The following is a 23,497-nucleotide window of genomic DNA, read 5'->3' on the forward strand; positions in this document are numbered from 1 at the left end:
TTTTCGAATTTCTCCACTGTGCATTGTTAGTTGTACCCAACTACAACAATATTTTATGTGTAGCTGGAGTTGAGTAGAACAATCACAAATCACAATACATATACACAAGTCCTTACAAAGTTACGTATACGTATGCACCGACGTTATTACTGATGTGGTAGTGGTCTGAAAGACATTCTCAAAAGGCAACACTTAAATGAAATTTTCTTTAATTTTCTTTTGAACATAAATCTGAACCGTAAAGTGTGTGCAGACTATACCAAGTGTAGAATGTAGACGAAGATCTTACATTTTCCTTTCACATCTTTACGATGATGTTAAAAGCGAATGGTTTCAACGCTTAAACTTTTCGTTGTATGTATATCCGTTGTTTGTATGATTGGATGTAGTAAGTGAATGAGTTGAGTTTATGAAGTATTGCGGTTAGATTAGTTAATTCGTTTATCAATTATTTTCATTGTATTTTATATTCTTTTTCTCTTGCATTCATATACATTAGGGTATTTTCGTAACTACTAGCGAAACTACTATTTCCTGCAAATGTTTATTTGTTCTTACATGACTTTTGTATTCTACTATGTAAAAAATTAGTTAATTATTTACTAAACATGATTTTTATTGAGCTTGTGTTTTCATAATATTACTGATGTTCACATGTTTAAAGTCAAAAATTCTGAAGACATATTCTGTGATTGGTTATGGAATGTTAACTTATTTATTACAGGGTTACAATTTAAGCTGTAACCAAATTACATATCAATAACTCCATCCTATAACATGCAAATCAAGGAATAAACGTAACTCCTAAATACTTTTTCAGTTCCACTACAGCTACCGCTAAAATAGACTGGCCGATATAATCTAAAATAATGTTACCGTTTTATAAAAAAATAAATTATGAAAATATAAATTTGTGTTTTTTTTTATTAATTTTATTGAAATGCTTATTAATAATTTGAAATGTAATATAATTCACCAAATGTTGTAAATTTTAAAATAATATGTATATCGTTATGAATGTGATATACTTGAGCGTAATAAAACAATATTTAATAATTCTGAATTATAAATTGAATTACATATTTCATTCATCACTGCACCATACATCACATATATAAGGGTAGAAGTGGTCGGTCGGTTCCTAAAAGTATGGAAAGAAACATCGGATATATAAATAAATATTTAAACATACGTAATCTATTTTGTAATTTGATTCTTTTTTATAAAATATTTAATTCTAGTAGTAATAATATAAATTGTAAATGTATGGTTATCTTAAAATTAACGAAATATTTCGTAAATTAATTATAAATCTAAAAGCAAGATCTGTAAGAATTGTACATGTGCTGAATAACAGCATAGGTCAACCATTTTGGGGGTGGGAAAAATCAAAATTTGTTCTACATTTTTCTTCTTTTTTATATGAAAACTTTTCGGTTTTGGGGGAAATTCCTATTTCACCCCTCTGGATCCGCGCCTGATTTAAATCAATGGAGATAATTTTTACAAGGCCTGTGAAGAAATAATTTACTTAAATTCTGACTGTCATTGTGCAACTCATTTAATTTACTAATTTTAGCATACATACATACAATACATACATATTTATGTTCTAAACCACACACAAAATCGTTGCAAATTAAGTTATAATTAAACAATTTTAAAATTAATTATAAACAAAACCAACTATATACATATGTACATGAATATATACAACACATATAGCCATACAAATAAACACAGACAGAAACAAAAAGAACCATAGAGTGAGAACATAGATTCAATTAAATAACTAACACTCGCTAAAAGTAATGAAAATTCACTTGTTCATAGAATAATATTAATGTTTAGGCAGGTCTACCCCTAAAAAATTGATTTTGTACGTCATGTAAAATTTAAGCCCATTCGGATAATGCTTTAATGCTCCAAAGCAGTCCGATTTTGTTGATATTCAATACTGAAAATCTTATGACTACATTTGATATATTCTTTAGAAACCAAAATATGGACAGAAGCACATAGCTAAATCGATCCATTAGATATATCATTCATTCCACCGTACATCACCCATAAATGTTTAGGTCATCAGATTCTGTTTTTTTTTTTGACACACATATCGTTGGTCTCGTATAGAAAGGCCCCATCTCAAATAATTTTAAATTTTAAAGGAGAAGGTAAATACATAATAGAAACTGTAATTATCAAAATGTAAAATTTTTTAATAAAATAAAATTGTAAAATCCTTATTTCTGATACTATTGCATTAAATTTTTGTGGCGAGGTTAGGGTTTTTAATTTCCCGACCTTTTTTGATTCCCGGGAATCGGAAAAATATGTTTCTACATTCCCGAGTACCCGTCTATTCCCGAAATATATAACTATACTGTAAATTATCAATATTTCATATAAAAACTTAGTTTTATAATTCTTATATATAGAGCTTCGTATTAATTAATTCAATTTGATCTTAATTCACTAAAAACTTAATCCGTAATTAAAAACTGTCAGCCTTTCATTCCATAAATCCATTCACAATATATAATTCATTAGCTTCATTCAAAAGCTTAATTTAAATTTAATTAATTGTGAAGTTAACTGATAACAGAATTTATTCAAACTTTGAATGGTTAAATTTTTGTTGATTCAAATCTACCACATTCTTAAGTTTTTTATTAAAACGAATGAATTCACGTTTTATTGTTGTGAAAAACATAGAGCTCTAACTTGTTTTCTTTGTTTGTAATTCCCGAGAATCCCGACTAAAATTCCCGGGAATCGGGTAGTGAAAAATTTACAAAATTCCCGGGAAATTTGTACCGAGAATTCCCGGAATAAAAACCCTATGCGACGTGTATTTGTGTGAAATGTATTGGAATCCCTAAAAAAAACAATTTCGAAAAAATTCTAGTTACATGAATAACCATAGGGTAACATAGATATAAGACGTAATTGTCAAAAACCTAACTCTTGCAACAACAAAATACATGTAATTCAATGTATTTTGTTGTTATATAAGACATATGATTTGTTTTATTTTTGCTTGACAAATCAGAGTGTCTCGTCTCTATGTATAATTCTCTATGTGAATAACAATAGTGTATAAGCATATACATCTATGATTTTATACACTGTTGATGAAAATATGTATTTATTCCAATCAAAGTTTCGAAAGAACTAATTCTTAATTCGAATTTCGAAATCAAAATAAATATGATTTCTTAACGAAATGGTAATGAATTCAATACGAATTTTGGAATCATTGAAATTTTGTATTAAATGATTAAAAACAAAACAAAAATTAAACTGAATGAAGAAAAAATATTTTAATTCAATTTGTATTAGATTTACATTAATACAAATCTAATCATTTAAATGTTGAATGATTTCTGTTATGAATTAATTCAACGAGCTTAAGAATTGAATGTTGGCAATGGATTTATGGAATGAATGGCAGATATTTTTTTTAAATCGGAATTAAAATTTTAGTGAATTAATCTCAAATTGAATTAATTCGAAGCTTAGGTTCCAACACATGATAAATTCCAGAAAATATTAGGAATTACTTTAGCAAAGTGCTTTGTTTTAGCTTAGCAAAGCAAATTTACTAGTTTAAATCAGAAAATTTACTTGGTGAGTTGTCTTATTACAAATTAAAATGTTATGTTCTTAAAGAAATTGAAACTGAAATAATTTATTTTAAAAATATGTAAATAATGCCCAAAAAAATTTATGAATAAATTCATATATTTCTTTGAGATTTACCAATGTTGCATTACATTAACGTTTTGCAAAAACAATTGAGGTTTTTAAAGACTTTATACAATTTTGAACGTCTAAATATTTGAAAATGACAGACCGTTCTAATACCAAAACTACATTATAAAACTTTTGAACAGCATTTTTTTAAAAGTATTCAGAAATCAAAAATATTGTTAATGTTTACTCTCTTTAAAACATTAAATTCTAAATATTAAATTCTATAATTGATTGTTATACGAGTAACATAATTTTTTAGTTTAGCATTAAAAAATATCTGACGAATTCCAAGGAATGAAAGGATTCTTTTATTTTATCCCGGAAATGGAAAAAGTCCGGGAAATTGGAACCCTAATGTATTCACATCGTTTAAGTTATTTAATTTAAAAGTAATATTTTCAATGATGAGCAAATACTCTCTGGGGGTACAACTAAAAATGGCGCCAAATTTTATGAATGCATGAATTTGTTTGCACACGTATGTATGTATGTATGTATGTATGTTTGTGAGTGTGTATCTATGTGTGAATGTACTGCTGAATTGTGAACAAATTTGTTCAAATTTATATTAATACTCAGGAGTGTTTAAGCATGTGTTGGTGTGTCTGTGTGTGAATACATTGAATGATTAAAATGATTTTTATTTAATTAAAATTCACATTTTTAGCAAATTGTCAATGGCAAAATAATCAAAACACTCAAATTAAAGACGACATTAGCAATGAGTGTTTGTGTGCTTTTCAAATACGATTTACATGTTTAATGAATCCTAACAGAACCGGCAATAACAACTACGTATTCGTAGTACAAGTAATCGAATTAGATGTGTTAGAAACACAAATGAAACTGCGTCTGAGGACTTCCTCCCTCCTTGCAATATGCGAGTACATGGTGATGGTTTAATTAGAATTTATAATAGTAAATTTAACCTCGCATCGAGTGCATGTCATGATTTATTACATGCTGCGTTCTAACCTGAGGCTTTAAATGTCAACACCTTCATAAATATGTTGCATTTTTCAAATTTCATTAAAAAAAAACTCTAATTAAGTTGTGATTTAGTTATAAGAATTTATTAAATTCCAACCCCATATATTAAGGTTGTTTGGTTGTTTTGCGTCTATCAAAGGACCATTAAGAATAAAATCAAAATATTGCAATCAAAAACAAACCTATAATTACATAAATAAAAATGTTACTTTCCATCAGCGTACCATCCGATACTTTTACAAACAAACTTGAACAATAGTTAAGTTTGTATAAAGGTACATACATATGTATGTATGTATGTAAGTAAGTCTGGATGTGTATAATCGTTTGACAGATGTCGGTCATGTAAATGTTGCACGATTTAGCATTGAAAACTGTAACAGCAGGACACGATTCTTTTCTCTCCCATAGAGTTGTAAGTGTCTCCCTGACTAACTGTGTGTGTCTCTGTACTGTTGTTTATGTACACACATACACACACATCCATACAAATGTATGTATGTATGTATTATCGCATGAAGGCATTAGAGTAAATTATGTCTAATACAGTTTCCGTTTCCGTTTAGCAGTCAATCTATTTATTTTAGACTTGTGATAGACTTGCATTGAATGATACAAAAACCTACACCCGCTGTGATCAACAATATTTTGGTAGCAAAACACTATTTGTTTTTGTTTTTATTGTTGTTTTGTAATTTAGCATTAAATTAGCAGCTTATTATGTATGCACGTGCATGTGTATTTATTTCGATTATTAAAAATTAATTGTGTGTACATAAAGTATTATACCTAGGTAGCTTTTTGCTGAAGAAAAAAAAACCTAAATTATATTTATTTTTCAAATATCCTTTTTAGTCACTTCATATTAATTGTAATAATTGCTTTTAACAACACTTTCAAAAATTATTTTTAATTAATATCCTGTTTAATTCTTGGAAATGCATTTTCTTATTTTTTTATGTTTCTTATTTTATGCTGTTCATCATTGAGTTGGAGTTTGTTGTCCAACGTAATAAGATTTTGTGTTAGCAATTATTTCCGCGAAATTGGCAAAGTTATTTACTTCTGAATAAATAATTAGTTTTTATCATTTGGAAAAAGTGAGACATTTTTGTATGACATTCGTGACTACCGACCGCAAAGTCGAGCCATCATCACCATCATCATCATTCGACACTCACCATGATTTGCATCATGAAATATTTGGAAGGAAATGTAAACCCTTTTCATTCAGTCTTCAACTACAAAAATAAAATTTCATCATAATATAATTTTGTTGCCAAAAATTATATTTAAATGGAAATTTGTATTTAGTTGTAGATAAAGTTGCAGCTTAAAAGAATTTTAATATCCTTAAACATTTGTTCTCAGTTGCAATAGAAACAAACGTGTATTTTTCATTTCTTCTCCATTCCAAAGAAAATGTAATAATGAAAAATAAAGGATATGAGTTTCCTTTATTGCCAGGTGTATTGAATGAATGTTATTGGTTTTTTACTTTATTTGTTAACAAATCTGATTTACTTTTCTAAATATTATCATACCCTCAAGGCTCTCAAACAAAAGTGCCTTCAAAGCTGAGGATATACATACACAAAACGATGAATGACTTAAATTAATATGAAATATACATTAGAGGAATTTTTTTTTTCAAAATTTCTGATTATATGATCGCTAAGGTAACCTTTAGAAGTTGCGCATTTTATTTAGCATTTATTTAAAATTTATGAAAATGTAAAAGTAAAAGGAAATATAAAATCAAACCAATTTTTTTTTTACTAGTTCTTGACCAACTATAACCAGAACCACTTCAGATTATTTGATAATATCCATAGCGTAAATTATAAAACAATATATTCTTTAATTTTTATTTTATTGGTGTCTATTGGTATAAAACTATGGTATTTTTGGGTTTTTGGGATGGTCCTTAACCCAATAAATCGGTGATTTAGAAAACTTTCTTATTTTCTTATCACTAATTAAATATAAATAATGGCGTTGTAATTTGATTTTCAAGCGTCCAATGTAAGCTTGCTCTTCGAGCCTCTCTTTTCACGGTACCGTCAATAGGACTTTTGCCATGAGTGGTTGTAAATGACACTCAGATTCACATCCAAAATCCTTTTGATGGTAACACAAATTCACAAATTTTTTTTATTTTTAAATTGAGCGGCAAAGCCATCAAAGAAATACAGAATTTTGTTTTGAGCGGATCCAAATCGAACATAGTAGAGAGTTTAGGTGTCCTCATACAATGTAATTTTTTAGTTTTTAACACCGCGAATTTTTATATTTTTTACATTGAAATAAGTATATACTCAGAAAATTGACCTTTAACCTTTTGGTAGTAAATAATTTTATTCACACCATTTTAAAGAAAATTCATTGATTAAAGAAACCCTTTGAAACCATAATATGTGTAGTAAATTTCATTAAAATCGAAGATGTCTAATCCGAAAATATCAGTTTTCTGTCCTTTTTGACATGGATGCTCCCATCTACGCGTAAAAATTACCAAATATTTTTTGAAATTATGGTCATAATTCAATTAAACGTTTGGTAAAGTTATCTATAAGATTTGAATTAAATAAATTCATTATGAGTACTTAATTGATTCTGAAAAAGTTTTTAAGTAAACTCATCGTCCCCTACTTTTTTATAATTATTGTAATGCTTGAAAATTTGTATAGGAAGAGTTTTTTATATCAGCACTTTAGATTATAAATCAAACCAAATTTTCATATAATGTCTATAACAATAAACATTGATAAAAAAAATCACCATAACATTGGATTTATTGATTATAGTCGCAAATTTTTTAAACGGGTAAACCAAAAATCAACATTTTAAATTAACCGGTTCACAAAACACCGAAAGCTCGGTTTTTCGGTTAACTATATTTAAATATCAATGGAAGCAATAGTAAAATTTCTATATAAATATACATATGTATAAAGCAGAAGGAAATAATTTACTACTCTTATTAAATTAAAAAAAAAGTTTTTGTTAATTTGAGTAATTAAATAATACTTGTAAAGAACACAGCTTGATGTTCGGATTTTCACACATAATTTTACACTTTTAAGCAAATTCCCTAAATCAGATGAGTATTAAAGGCAATATATCGTTTACAATAAACTCATTCACAAGCTCCCGTAGAGCAAACACCCGCTCTTCGGAACAAAAACGCACATTTCAATAACTACATAAGCCGCTTAAAAGGTTTGCAATAAAGCAAATTCAAGCCGCAAAACTAAAATTAATTCATATAAAACAGGACGATAAGAAAACCATTTACATTCATCTATGAAACAATGGATTCCAGAAGAATGTGATTTAGAAGTGGGATTAAATGAACAACAAAAACAAATGCATCGGTAAAAAGTGTGAGATACCGAAACTCAAATACTATTGCATTCAAAAAAGGAAAGAGAACAACACATTAATGGCAGTGATCATGTGATTTTGCTAATGTTTTCATATAAATATTCGTTTAACATGTCATGTATGTAGTTGTAACTAAATAAGTAAGTAACAAGATCCTTATCACCGCATGTGTCCGTTGTTCGTCGCAGAGGTTTACACTATTGTTACTGTTGTTTGTGGTTTTCTCTTTACAGTATTTCGTTTTACGAGTAGAGTGATCATTAGCGGCTTAAAGGCGTTACTTGTTTTGTGTGTGTTTTTATTATTTTCAGTCCTTTTAATAGTAGAATTTTTACAGCTTGAGGTTTTTGAAAGGACATGAAGACAAAGATCTTCCTAAAAGGAAACAAACATATCAATGTGGAGTAATTGGCGGGATAACTATACAAATAAAACGCCCAGTTATTTCTTAAGACAAATATAAATTACCGAAGATGCATGGTTTTTCATATGATGCAACAATGTTATGATGTCATTGTTGTATTTATAGTATCACATTTTTTAAGTCTTCCTTAATTTGTTTTTTAATATCCCTTTTAGTTTAAAAGGATATTTGTTTGTAGGTAAAAAAAAAAAAAAATATCATTAACACCTTCTTTATGTCTGTGTATGTGTTTTAAAAAGCGCTTATTTCAAACAACATTTTAATGAACATTGTCTATTGTTGTTATTGTTGTACGATACAACAATGTCAAAGCGGATATTTTGCTTCATTAAACTTTTTTAACGCATTCGTCAGTTTATTCAGATGCTCTGCTGTTACCAAATAAAAAATAATTAGAACGCTTATGAAAGAAACATACATTAGCCCTTATAAATATAACCTTACTTGAAAACACCTTGAATAAAAGTTTAATTTTTGAAATATTTTTTTCTTTCATATTTTTGCAACATTTGTTTCCCGTATACTCCCACATTTTATTTTTTGATTTTCACTTATAATTCTCGCTCTTTAAATTCAATCAAAATCATTCCATAATTGTAATTGTTGAAAGAAAAAAGTTTATCAAGAATTAACAATCAATGCCAGTTATAGCACCCTCAATTCATAGTCATCATCAACATTGTAGTTATTACATTGATTTTCAATTGTGGTGCTAAGAGGTCTGGGCGGGCACATTTTTTGTATTTATGCTAATTCTAATGCCCTGAGGTCAGGCAAAGTTATTACCACAAAATAAATTTTTATATTTATTTTTTTGTTACAAAACAAAACATGTTTAGAGAATGAAACGACCAATGTTAAAAAAATTATTAAATACATTTTTCGGTATTCGTCATACGGATTCTTCATATTTCAAAAAGGTTTAATTTGTAATATTTATGTGAAAAATATTTATGTGAAAAAAATAAAATTTTTAAAAATTCCTCAACATTTTTCAAACAAATTTCGTTAATTGTGAATGGTTGTGATTAGGAATGCCAGTCAAGCCCGCCAATATAATACCCTACACCAAGTAAATGAACAATTTAATTTTTCTTTTAATATTTCCATAATTTATTTTCGTGAATGATTATCGGTAGAGTGCATTAATGGGAGCTATGACCAATTATTGACCGATTTATAAAGTTACTTATGTTGAATTTTATGTGTACACCTACATTTTTAGGAGATTAAACAGGTTTTCGGAAGCGGTCCTTATATGGGATTTACGACTAATTATGGACCGATCATTTTATTTATGGCTATATGAAAATTATTTGTGTTGAATTTTATGTACATACCAACATTTTCAATAGATTTATGGTCGTTTAAGTAATTTTCGGAAGTGGGCCTTATATGGGAGCTATGATTAATTATGAATCGATCATCAGAAAATGTTATTGTTATTTATGTCTATATTAAAGTTATTCGTGTTGAATTGTATGTGGATACCAACATTTTGAAGAGATTTTTGCTCGTTAAAGTGATTTTCGAAAGCGGGCCTTATATGGGAGCTATGACTAATTACGGGCCGATCATCATAAAATTAGGTGACATGATTTCCGTATATATAAAACTTATTTGCGGCGAAATTCGTGTAGATATCTATATGAATTAACCATTTATCACGGATAAAGTCCAATTTCGAGAGGACATTTGTATGGGGGCTAGGTGAAATAATGAACCGATTTCAGCCAATTTCTATAGGCTTGGTGCATTGGCCGAAATAATTGTATGTACCAAATTTTATCGAAATAACTTCAAAATTGCAAAGTGATTCTGAGTCGATAGGTATACTTTAAGGTGGGTGTTAGACTAATATTTTTAGGCGTTACAAACATTTGCACAAACGCATAATACCCACCCCACTATGGTGGTGTAGGGTATAAAAATGGTTTTGCTGATGTCAGCCGCGGTGTTGCCACTACAACTTGTACAAACCGCTGGCGGCTGACGAGGTGTTGCCACTGCAATTTATAGTGGTACAAGTCTTGGTTTAAAAGCTAATAAAATAACAGTCCTCTATATTTCCAATTTAAAAATAATGTTTAACCGTAGTTCAATATTTTGACATACAGGTGGTGCTGTATCACTAGATTTAATTGTATAAGGTTAGCAAATTCACAAACCTTACATTTGTTTACTTTCTACGTTGAATTGTGTTCAGTGTTCATTTCATTGTGTAACCTGATAGGTTAGCAAATTCATAAACTATGTATGTAGCTGTGAGTTCTATATTATTACATGTACATATGTATTCACCAAGATTTTGGGTTGCATTTTCTAACAGAATTGACAAATGCAGGGTTAAATCGTTTTCTTTTTTATCGGTTAGATGTTTTAAATTTTATTGTTTGTTAAATCAATACTGTTAACAAACAGTGTTAGTTTTGTGTTTTATATAATTTATTTTAGAGAATGAACAAATTTCAAAATAAATATTAAACAACCAAAGTACATATCGCACTCGTTCAACAATACTGTATTAACTCAAAATTTTAAAATGTTCAGTAGAGGGCAAAAACTGTTTGTTAATAATTTCTCAAAAAAATTAACTCAAAAAATAGATTTATTTTGCAATAATTGCAAACATTTTAAAGAAAAACAATATAAATATAGTTTCAAATGGAATTTGCTTAATATGATGTATTCGGATTTTCAAATTCTTTTAAAATGTAATCACAAACAGTTTTTGCCCTCTACTGAACATTTTAAAATTTTGAGTTAATACAGTATTGTTGAACGAATGCGATATGTTCAATATGATAATACGAAATCAAAAATGTATTATTTATGTACCTATTTGAATTGAATATCACCTCATTCATATGCATTTACATTGAATTATTAGAAACCAAGTAGTGTTGTAAAATTGTTGTAAATATACTCAGTACGCAAATACTCAATAGTTTTACACCACTAAAACCACTGTTGGCTACCGATTCAAAATTAACCCTCCGTTAGTCGCAATCATTTTCAATTGAGACTAGTCGGAATGTATCAAATTGATATCAATAAAGAAGAAGCCGCGTTTGAAAATAATCTATTCACTTTTTATATAAATAATTATATAAAACAATATTAAATTCAAAGTATTTGAAAGAGTAATCAAAATAAAATTTCAGTAAAAATATATTTTTATCAAAAAATAGCTTTAAATTTATGGCATTTAAAAAAATTTACAATAAAAACTTTTTACTTGTATCAACCAGATCAGTTGCGACTAACGGAGGGTTAATTTTTCAGCTGAAAGGATATTTTAGGGGCAATGGCAGCCAACTTTGTATGCTGTATTTTTCAGTAAATTCGTGTACATTATAAACATGTGTGTGTGTATTAGAACACATATATGTGTTATAATAGTCACTATATATAGTGACTATTTAATTATGTTGTTGTTGTACATTTTAAATAAATAAATTTTTAAACTACTAAACGGCTTTTATTTGCAATCAAAAGTATCCGGTTTATTTAAAGGAAAGGTTAAAACGTAACAATACTCTGAAAATAATCTATGCTTTACACTATTAAAGAAATTAACGTTTATAACTCGAAACACATTTTACTGAATCCTTTTAAAATTTTGCTTTCATAGACTCTTTTACTGTATATATTAACCCTTTCTATATATTGTATTCATATGGACATTTTTTGGCATTTGACAATCTCCAAACAAAAAAACTTTTTAGATTTCCACAGATTACCTATTTTGAAGAACTTAGAAAGAGTTTTCAATAATTATCTTTAAATTTTTATTTTGTTTAACTAACAAAATATCACATTTAAAAAAACGTTGAAAACGGAATGAGTTCATAAGAATATATCAAATATATCATATAAAATAAAATTTGTTGGCAAAGTGAAAAGTGTTACTGTTCCACAAAATTCTTTGCAAATCTCATTGCACTAAGCTAATTTTTGCAAAGTCTCAAAAGTCTGATTAAAGAACCAAATTATACTTTTAAATAAAAATTTTAAATATTTTTAGGTAAACAAAATTCCCAAAAAAAATTTTTTTTTAATTTTTTAGTCAAATTTTTTTTCAAAATTATTTTTTTTTTAAATTTTTGTAGTAATGAGAAATTATTTCTGTCTCTACAATTTCTTGTTTTAATAGCATCTTTACTCGTGGAACAAAAATTAACGTCTTAATTTTTTTTAAAGCTAGTTATAACAATATGAATTTCTAAAGCGATCGTTTATATTGCAAATTTTTGACAAACTTATCAAAATTTGTTTTGCAAAAATAGAATTTACAGTTTTTGTGGAACGAAACAGAATAATTATTTGCAAAGTCTTTGCAAATTATACTTTTCAATATTAACGAACAAGAGAACGTACATGGAACAGAAATTGCAAAGACTTTACAAATTACACTTATCAATTTCAATTTATCAAATTTTATAGTTCTGAGGAACATAATGTTATGCAAATTGACGAACATTTGATAAGTGCAAAGTGTAAAGATGATAAGTTGTTTTGTGGAATAGGTCCCAGTACCTAGCAGAAATAGAAAAAAATATATTTCCTAGGCTTCCCAATAAAAACATGTAGTGAAATAGTTAACCATTCATTCAAATATATCTTACAATTTATAAAATGAACCTATTTTTGTATATACTCGTTTAATGAACCTATTTTATATAGTTCAGTAATTTGTATTGGACTTAAAGTGTAAATAAATACAAAAAGTAAAAAATCTTGTTTAATCACTTATCACAAAATCAATTGGATGGATTTTAGAATAAGTGAATAAACATGTTTTTTTATGCTTTTTGTAACACGAATTACAAACTTATTAGGCCGTGTGAACATTTGCTCCAGAACAATTAACTAAGATGAAAATAAATAAAACAAACTCAAAAATATTACAAGTTCGGTACAAAATAGACACTAAATATTTTGTTTGATTGGGCGGCAAGGTAAGAAGTTTAATATTAAAAAAATCTTTTTCACGCAGTTAAAATGTGCTATACTTACATACATATATTCCCTTTTATAACACGGTAGATATGTAAACATTTATTGACAACATTTTAAATAGAAATTAGAAATGGTTAAGTGGTTATTAGAAATATTTAATAAATAAAAAACTGTAACTTATGGTTTGATTACAAGGTTTACATGGGCATGTCTATTTCATTCAAATAAGATTGTAAAACAAGGGAGTAATAATTTAAGCTACCATGTTTTAGCAGTGCGAGTTGTATTTAATATTTTGTAGTTTCTGTTTTGGTTTTTCAAATACCTCCTTTTTGGCCAGTTTCAAGGTGCTAATTAGTCAGACTTGATCTAGCGACCGAAATGATATGATCTTTTGTATCTTTATTTTTGTTTGATGTGTTGGTAAGATTTATGTTGTTGTTTCTTTAGATAAGCTGCTCTTTCACACATTTTTTCTATACTTTTTGTACAAAAACTGTTGACACTCATTTGTTTGTAAAACGATGATCGAATACAATGAAGAAAGAGTCTTCATTAATGGAAAATTTTATTTCATATACTTTGACGAAAATAAAAAAATCGTGACTATAAGAAAAATATCCAATAATCGGTTGGGTTTGGAACACAAAGCACAGAACAAAATCCTATTAGAATGTGTTCATAAAATATCCTTTTTCTTTAACACAAACTTGTTGTTTAGTTTTGGCTTTATAGTATATAAGATGTATTATGTATGTATGCATGTGTATGTATGTATTATAAATAAATGTGTACGTGTGTGTGTGGTTAATTTTGTTTTTTTATGGATTCCATGTTTGTGTTTTGGTATTTTTGTCGTTAACAAAAAAACACCAACAAAAGACCAACAACAAACTTATACATAAATCACTTAAACTAAATACGGCTGAATATTATCCAGTGACATGGTTGATACTCGTACAGCAAAAAGTTTAACAAATCCTTGTACATGCACAAACACAAGCACATAATCATGTTGCATGCATACACATACACACATATATTCAACATTTACTCGTATTGAATACTAATGCCAATATTTAATAGCAAACAGTTGAAAAAGGATTTCATTGATATTAAGAAAAGAACGCATGGATTTTATTTATGTATTTTTTACTAGATTTTTAATACAAAAAAAAAAGTTGGTTTATTACTTGTTTGAATGTTTATAAACAGTTTTTGAAAAAATGCACTTTAAATCTTCTTAGGGTATGAATCGTGGTTAAAACCTACGCAGTACTAGGCATTTAAATTGTTAACTAAACTTTGTAACAAAGAGTTTGTAGAATTATTTAGTTTTCAATCAAAATGTTAAACACTTCCTTTATAATATCATGATTATAAGGTTACTAAATAGATACTAACTAATTAATGTTATTAAAATGTTTGATTTTCTCATAAGTAGGATGCACATTAGGTTGGCCTTTATTTTGCACTTTTAATATTTGGATATGTCTTTGCAAAAAAAAAAAAAATTAATGTTAAAAAATATCTAATTAAAACTAGTTTTCATATTTAATTTACTCACAGATGTGTGTATATTTGTCTGATTTCTAATCCATTATAACTTGATATAAACAAAAATCATAAAAAATATATAAACGAAATTTAAAAAAAGGAAGAATTTCTGGTAAAAAAAATGATTTCATAGACAATTTTCTAATATTTATTGTTTCTTTACAACTTTTATATCAGGGGTCAAAAATTATAAAAATAGCAAAACACAAATACTCCATGAAAAAAGTTTAATTTTTGTAAAAATTTATAAAGTATTATTAAAAAATTGTTTAGTAACCCAGCAAAAATATTGTGAATTTTGGTAATGGCATCTAGTTTGGGAATTATTTCATTTTTGATGGGAATTATTTCATAGGGAGTTATTTTATGGATTTCACGGTACCATGAAATCCATGTATTGCTGCTACGTATGAGGTATATGAAATTAATTTCCAATGTCATCTAAGTAAATCTCAGTTGTGTTGAGCGGTACCGTGAAATAACTCCCTAATGAAATAACATCCCACGAAAAAAATGAAATAACACCCAACAAATTTTTCATACAACTTAGGACTTATTTCATTATTTCACAACTCCTAACGCATAGGGAGTTATTTCATAATTTTTTGTTGGGAGTTATTTCATAATACAATAACTCCTAATGAAACAACTCCTAATGAGATTTTTGTTGGGTTTTATTTCATTTTATTTTGGGAATCAGGAGTTATTTCACTGTATTGGGAGTTATTTCATTTTTGTTGGGTTCTACTTTGCAAAAGCAGAACCCATAAATATCAAAAAATGGCTTCACTCAGAAAAGCTTTTTTTGCCTTTGGCCGGGTGCTAAGGTTTTCTCCTCTGGGTTGTATCAAAAACTGTTTTCGCTCAGAAAACTTTTTTGCATTGCCGGCCTTAGGTGTATCAAAAACCGGCTTCGCTCAGAAAAGATTATTTTTACATCGTCGGCGTTTTTCAGATTGCAACGATTTCTTAATCTGGTGCGAAATGAAAATCGGCTTTCTGAAATATTGTAAAAGCTTTCTGCAATGAAAGAAATCTTTTCTGAGCGAAGCCAGATTTTGATACACCCCGGAGGAGAAAACCTTAGCGCCCGGCCGAAGGCCGACAATGCAAAAAACTTTTCAGAGCGAAGCCAGTTTTTGATACACCCCAGAGGAGAAAACCTTAGCGCACGGCCGAAGACCGGCAATGCAAAAAACATTTCTGAGCAAAGCGAGTTTTTGATACACCCCAGAGAAGAAAACCTTAACGCCCGGCCGAAGGCCGGCAATGCAAAACAAATTTTCTGAGTTAAGCCAGTTTTTGACACATCAATATGCCACAATAGGCCCGCAATGCAAAAAATGTTTGGTAAGCGAATAATAATTTCACATTTGTAGTTCCTTTTTTTAGATTACATAAATAAATTGCTTCGGATTGGAAATAATTTCATTTCTATTGGGATTTATTTCATTGGGAGTTATTTCCCTTTTTTGGGACTAATATTTTTAAAATTATGAAACCGCCTATTATTGGGAGAAATTTAATTTTACCCTTTGGTAGTTATTTCATTTTTAAAGTTTGGGAATTATTTCATTTTTGATGGGAATTATTTCACTGGGAGTTATTTCATTTGTAAGCTATTTCACGGTACCGTGTTGAGCATTTAAATTTAATCATAAGAAACCTAGATGCGCACCAGCTCCAAATTAAAAAAAATTGCCTATTTGAATTGTCTATATTTACAATTAAATATCATCTTCCAGGAACACTATTTCGTTAATTAGGTTTTCCGTTTATTATAAATATTAATTTAATGCGTATTTGTAAACAGTTATGAGCATATTTTAACATAAATTTATAATTAAAACTGGGTTCTTCAAAAGCTTTCATTAAAATCGTAATTGAAATATTTAATGGTGCGACTAAATGCGATTAAAATCTGGTATCAAGTTATAATGGGTTATTGATGACAGATAATCTTAGGCCCGCTTTCTCAATGTATCGACAAACTGCTTGTTACTAAATGTCGACATAAATTTATTAGGCCGATAAAATGAAAAAAAAACTATATTTTCAGATGGCAATACCTCTCAAAATAGATGTGTAAGTTTGGAACCCTGCCTTCAAGTGACAACATATTCTATTTACATAAATCAGCTGTTTAATGTGGCCATCGACAGCCGGAATCTTTTTTTTTATAAAATCTATTTAATTTCGTTTACAAAAACACAAACACATAAAAACTATGAACTATGTACGATAAATAAATAATTGGCAGATGAGGTCGGGTTAGCTTTGCGACAGAATAGAATCAAATGAGACATTCAGAAAACCACATTTCTTTAATCTCGTTGGGAAAAAAGATAATCACCTAATAAGAAAAAGGCCCTTAAACTATATAAATGAAATACAAAAGCTAATTTTAATTGGATTTTTTTCAAAATACATATAATTAATTGAAAATACATGTTTCAAACCTCTAAACGTAATGCGATTTTGCTCAAATTTTCAGCATTTTGTTTTTAGACATTCGGAAACATCGAAAACAAGGGCCACCCTTATTAACATGAATATACTACTTATTTTACATTCGAACGTTATAACTCCACCGTCAATATATTTGAGTTTATTTATTTTTTAACAAAACAATACAAATCCATGGAAGTATGTAGTAGTATTTGTATTTGTATGAGGACGTGTTTGAAGTGTTCGTGATGTCGTGCATCCTTGTGCACAATTATTGTGATCTTATTTTTATTAAAACAGAATGAAACAAACATAAATCAACAATCACGATTTCGACAAAAACATTAAACAAGCTTATCAAAAAGGATTTTAAATTTGAACGCTTCTCCAAAATATTTTAAAAGATTTAAGGTTTTTGTGCTTTTTAAAATGTAAAAAAAAACAGATTTAGATATTTTGTGAAAATTTGTGTGTTTGTTTTTCACTTGAAACATTTGCTGTATGTGTGGTTAGAAGAGAATGAAGCAGACGAAGAAACAAAATAGTGCCCATCAACGTCATGTCTTTGTTTTTAAGAATGTTCACAAAAAAACAACTTGGAATGTTGGTAATAATGTATCTTTTATAATTTTTTTTTGCAATCTTCAGTGTTACTTGCCACTCTCTTTTTGTGCCAGCGACATTTATTCATTCAGTCATTCTCAAACACACACACATACACACTCATACACACACACACAAACAAATGAATTAAATAAGAATAATGCGATACATGAAAGTGCACTATAAATTTGTTTTGTTTTTATCACTTTGTATGTGTTTGTATCTGTGTATTTCTACTAGTATGTATTTTTCTGGTTGGTTAAAATAATGGCAGAATATGTTTTATTTAAACAGTTTTTTTTGCTTTCCTACGAAGAAATTTTGTGTGATTTTATTTTACATTCCAAAAAATTGTAGTCATGACGAAAAACAACGAGATGCTTTTCAAAATACAAATAAACAAAAAATGCACTAAAAAAGAACCACAACAACAACAAAATTGAAATAGAATAGACTAGAAAAAAGTTTGATTTAGGAAAGAGACAAATTACCACAGAGAATCCATCAAGAGTTTTTTTTCTTTTTTTTTTTTCGTTCTCATTCATTTTCTTCAAATATATTTGTAAATGTGTGTGTGTATGTGCGAAGAATGGCATCAACATCCTGTTTAGATAAATGACTTCGAAACAACAAACAAAACTGTCGAAAAGAAAAACGTATTATTCGTACTCTGATGCCTTGTTGGTTGGCCGATGTGTTTAAGATATTTTCAAGAAAAAAAAAAACACTTTCAAGGTTTTTATAAAACAAGAACCTTTTAAATTATGAAAAATTCTCAAAGTTAATCTTCGTACACCCCTTTCATTTCCTTTACGTGGTCCCACCCAAATATATCTAGTCATTGTCCCCATTCTCTCCAGCCAATTAGTATTGTATACTCATAACCATTCATACACAGACACAAACATTTCGAAATTCTTATTCATACAAACTAAAATAAGGAGTGTTGCCAAGTACCGTTTGTAAGAAACTATTCCACATATTTGGTGAAGTGATTTTTTCCTATCACGAGTGATTCATTAATGTTAAGAATATTTACATATATGTACTCGTACTATCTCAGATGCCTAAGTCGCACTTCAAATTAATTTCGATCAGGGAACGGATGGATATGGCTTGTACAACCCTATAGACTAGTATAATTCTAATAAGTAAGAATGTATAGTTGGGCAGCCCGACCATATGATAAAATACACCGAGTATATGTTGGTGTAGGGTATAAAAATTAAAATATGTGTGTTTTTCTTTTTAAAAATAAACAAATCTTTAAAAGAACTTTACATATGTTTTGTGTATAAAAATATCTTCTTGTTACTCTTGAAAGATCCTAACGATTGCTTTCTAATTCAAGAACAATTAAGTTGTAAACAACTTAAACGTAAATACAATTTATATGAAAATTACATAGTTTAGTTATTTACAATTTAATAAACCAAAATTACATTAATAGTCTCATATTGTATTTCGAATTTGAAAATACTGCCTCCTGTATAAAAACAATTTTTAATCCAAATACTAAATCATTAAAATCAGCGAAACGTTAGTTTTTGAATAACCGACAGTTAAGCGATATCTGCTTATGATTATAAAAATATTAGAATTAACGTTAGAAAATAAAAATTACAGGAATTTAGTTATATGCTTAGGTTTTCATAACAGAAAGACCCTTTTTCATAAAAAGTTGAAAATAAGAAAATTGAAAAAGTTGGTTTTGGAACACCTTTTTTATGTTCCATTTCATATCGATATTTTTCTTTTCAAGCCCAGTTGGTAAACAGTAAATAATTTAACAGAACTTTTTCAATAATTTCAATAAATTTTTCAAAAATGTCCAAAATAAATCTATTTGTTTTATAGACTTTTACAATTTCTCAAAACTTTGGAGTAATTTTTTAAATATTTTGAGTTACTTCGGCTAGATTTTGTAAATTTTTTATAAAATTGTGAAAGATAACGATGATTTCAAAGTGTTCGACCAATGCACAGTGACGCCATTTGAGTTTTTTCGTTGTAAAAATTATAACTTTTGAACCAAATGAGATTATCAAAAACTTTAAAGGCATATGATAGATAATTGATCAGCCTATGAAATGAGTGTTTGAAAAGGGTTCTACGCCTTTCAGGTGCACACTTATGGGTTAGCAAAGTTGAAATTTGTGGAAAAATAAAATTTTTTTTAAAATTTTTGATTTGTTGTTTCTTTTTTTTTAATTTAAAATTATTCCAGAAAAGATTCAAAAAAAAAAAAATTTTTGAAAAAAATGTTTAGTTGGTTTTTCGCGGTTATATGTCATTTATTAAACCACGTCTTTTTTACAAATTTTACCTCTAGCAGAAAATGGGGCAAGGACGGGTAGCTGGAAATGTTTGCATTAGATAAAGGAATAATCAAAGAACTTAAATAGAAATTTATAGTTTTTTTTATTTTCCATCAAAGTTGAGAAATATTGAAAAAATGGATAGTTGGTAAATATTGATTTACCTGGACAAAATAATAAAAAATAATGATGATGAATAATGATCCGTTAAATAGTTTTCGATATATTGTATCTGAAATATTTGATTTTTGCAACCTCACTGTATCGAGCAAGATATTGAACAGCATCAATATATTTTTGGTATAAAAATGGTATGAAAATAAAAACGAAGCAAATTAGACGTTGTCGCACGAAAATTGTCAAGAGCTATTACACAAAAGAAAAAAAAAACCAACAAGTTAATGCATATTAAGTTTCTGCGCACGAATATAGTCAAGAGTGACTGAACATCAAACCAGACGGTACAAATTAAATCATAGTCTCTATTTTGTTATGATGAAAACTAAGTCATTAGAATAAAGTTAGTGTTTTTTTTTTAAATTTTATGTGTATACTTAGTTTTTTTTTTAATTTTGAAAACCGCTTAGTTCGGTTAACTTTCGGTTAACTTTTTCGAGATTCAACGGTATTTACATCTTATTTTATATAAGTCTGTGCATATGCCTATAATAATATTTATGATGAAAGATATCTATTGACAAGATAATGTTTTGCAAACAACCCAACCGAGTGACCGCTAGAGATTATCAAAGGCTTCCATTTGTTTTCAAATTGTCTTCCCCGAGGCACCAACCGTCAATAATAGTACTCTATATACTTTAACATCAATTTCATGTTTGATTAAAAAGTGTTCTTTGTTTTATAAAAAGACAATTTTTTTAATAACTTGCAATTTGTTCACCAATGTATATACATATGTGTTATTTAGAAATCCTCTTCTTGTTGGCAACACTGAATATTAAGGACAAGTATTTTTATATGTATTTGTGCGTTGCGTTGTGTTTTATTTGCCTATTGTTATGTTTAGTCATCAAGGCTCAATTAAGCATTGAAGTTAACTTTGTGGTTGTAATGTCATAAATTTTGACTGATTATACGCATAAATCTATTTACTTTACTCTTTACAACATGACCCTTGATACTATTTTGTAAAATTACAAAATCCAAATCAAAAAAGATGAGAAATGTTTTAATAAATACGCATACACATACATACAACATATATTTTAAATTACAACAGATTTTTTTTTTTGGAAATATGTATTATTCTATTGTTGCTAAAAAAACAAAGGTAGAGATTCTTCAATTATATAAAGGAGATTTTAAATCAAATTAGTTTGGCACATTTTGGAACTGGAAAAATATGAGAAAATTTTTTGATTTCTTAAGAAAATTTGGAATTAACACAAATTTAATTACTATGGTTGCTAAATTGAGCTACGCTACTGCATTTATCGTCTCACACTTTTTGCTGCTGTTTGCTTTTGAATTTTATATTCAGCATCGTTTGCCAGTTAAATCCAATCATCCATCATTTAATTAAAGGAAAATATCAACTTTTGGCGAAGTATCTCGTTTTCTTTATGACAAATGTTTAATTAAGAAATGGTCAACCTTTTCCAAACACACTCATACAGACGAAAGTATTTTCTTTCTTGGTTTGGGATCGCATCAAAATTCGAATTTCCAAACAAAGGAATACCATACTTTAATATATAAAATGTATGAATACACACAAACACAAACATTAATATGTGTGCTGGCATGTATTTTATATAAAAAGAAATATTTCAAGAATTAATATTGGAATTTTGTAAAGAAAATTTCCAAAAGGACAAAGAATTTTTCCATTATTCAAATTGTAACTACGTTTACGTACACAATAATAACCAGAGAATCCGGAAATATGCTCACAAAAATAAAAAAATAAACCCAAGCAGAAATAGGAACTCTTCTTATACACTAAAGTCAAAGGTTTTTTCTTGTCATTTTAATATTAGAAAAATGTGATTTTTTTTTACTTTTGAATCGAAGTAGCCTGTGCTTTTTTTATTTAAAGCTTTTTTGGTTATTACGGAGTTTTTGCGTGTTCTTTTTATATAAAATACATACATATTTAAAAATACAAGGCCTGAGCCATTCATGCACCCACTCATTCACTGGCTCATCAGTCATGAAAATGTACATGAATAACTTAATTTTTCCGATACTTTTAAAATGTCTATGATTTTTTTGGCCAAACCCCATATATGTAATCCGAAATTTTAATGACCAGTTTTTTTTTTCGATCACATATTTTATTCTTTATTTTTGGACTAAATTTCAGCCATTTACATGCAATTTTTTTGATACTTTTAGAACGCCCATGCATTTTTGGCCAAACTTAAACATCGAAATATTTATCGATCGGTCGGTTATGTTATTCTTAGTACAAATACCAAACTTCAAACATTTTTATGAAGAAATAAAGAAGTTATGAAGCCGATCTTTTGTGTTTTTTTTAATATTTTATTTTTAATGTTTGATAAACATATTTCGTTATTATTTACTTATTTTTTTCAAGAATAGACCAAATTTAGTGTCAAAACTAAAAATGTCAATGGACGAATTGTAAAGATAAATACCTTTGATATAATATAATAAATGAGCCTTGATATATACAGCAATATATCTTCTGATTTTGAACTGATCTTTTTAAACACCGTATACCACAGGATTCTGGTGTATCATTTTCACTTCCTTACAGTTTTATTGGACTTACTCTTATCGATTACAAGGAAACATTTTATATTGCTTCCAAGTGGGAATAAGCCATATAAAAATCATGCCTTCAGTAAGCTGGTTGCTAAGGGAAGTTTAGCTTCTCGCTCTTACAAACCAAGTCAAGGTAAACACCAATTTTTGCTGGATTGTTGTTGCATCATTTAGGCGTTTTACAGTAGACTTAGGTTTTTTAATCCCAGTAATATTTCCATCTATATTTTATTCAATATTCAAGGGTAAAAAGAATACAAAATTTCATAAATTGTGCTGAAATTAACAAATGTTCATT

The 23,497-nt window shown here is 28.1% G+C and overlaps 1 protein-coding gene across 1 annotated transcript in view; it reads right to left on the bottom strand.

Annotated features, from left to right (window-relative positions):
* Nucleotides 1-914: 914 nt before the first annotated feature.
* The window catches only part of Ipk1 (Inositol phosphate kinase 1), a 239,513-nt gene continuing 216,930 nt past the window's right edge, over nt 915-23,497 (bottom strand). The window contains exon 13 of the mRNA XM_065510927.1: nt 915-1,141. The gene's annotated coding sequence lies outside the window, so the exon portion shown is untranslated. The remainder of the gene's footprint in view (nt 1,142-23,497) is intronic.

This window comes from Calliphora vicina, chromosome 5 (assembly GCF_958450345.1).
Source record: "Calliphora vicina chromosome 5, idCalVici1.1, whole genome shotgun sequence".
Lineage (NCBI taxonomy): Eukaryota > Metazoa > Arthropoda > Insecta > Diptera > Calliphoridae > Calliphora > Calliphora vicina.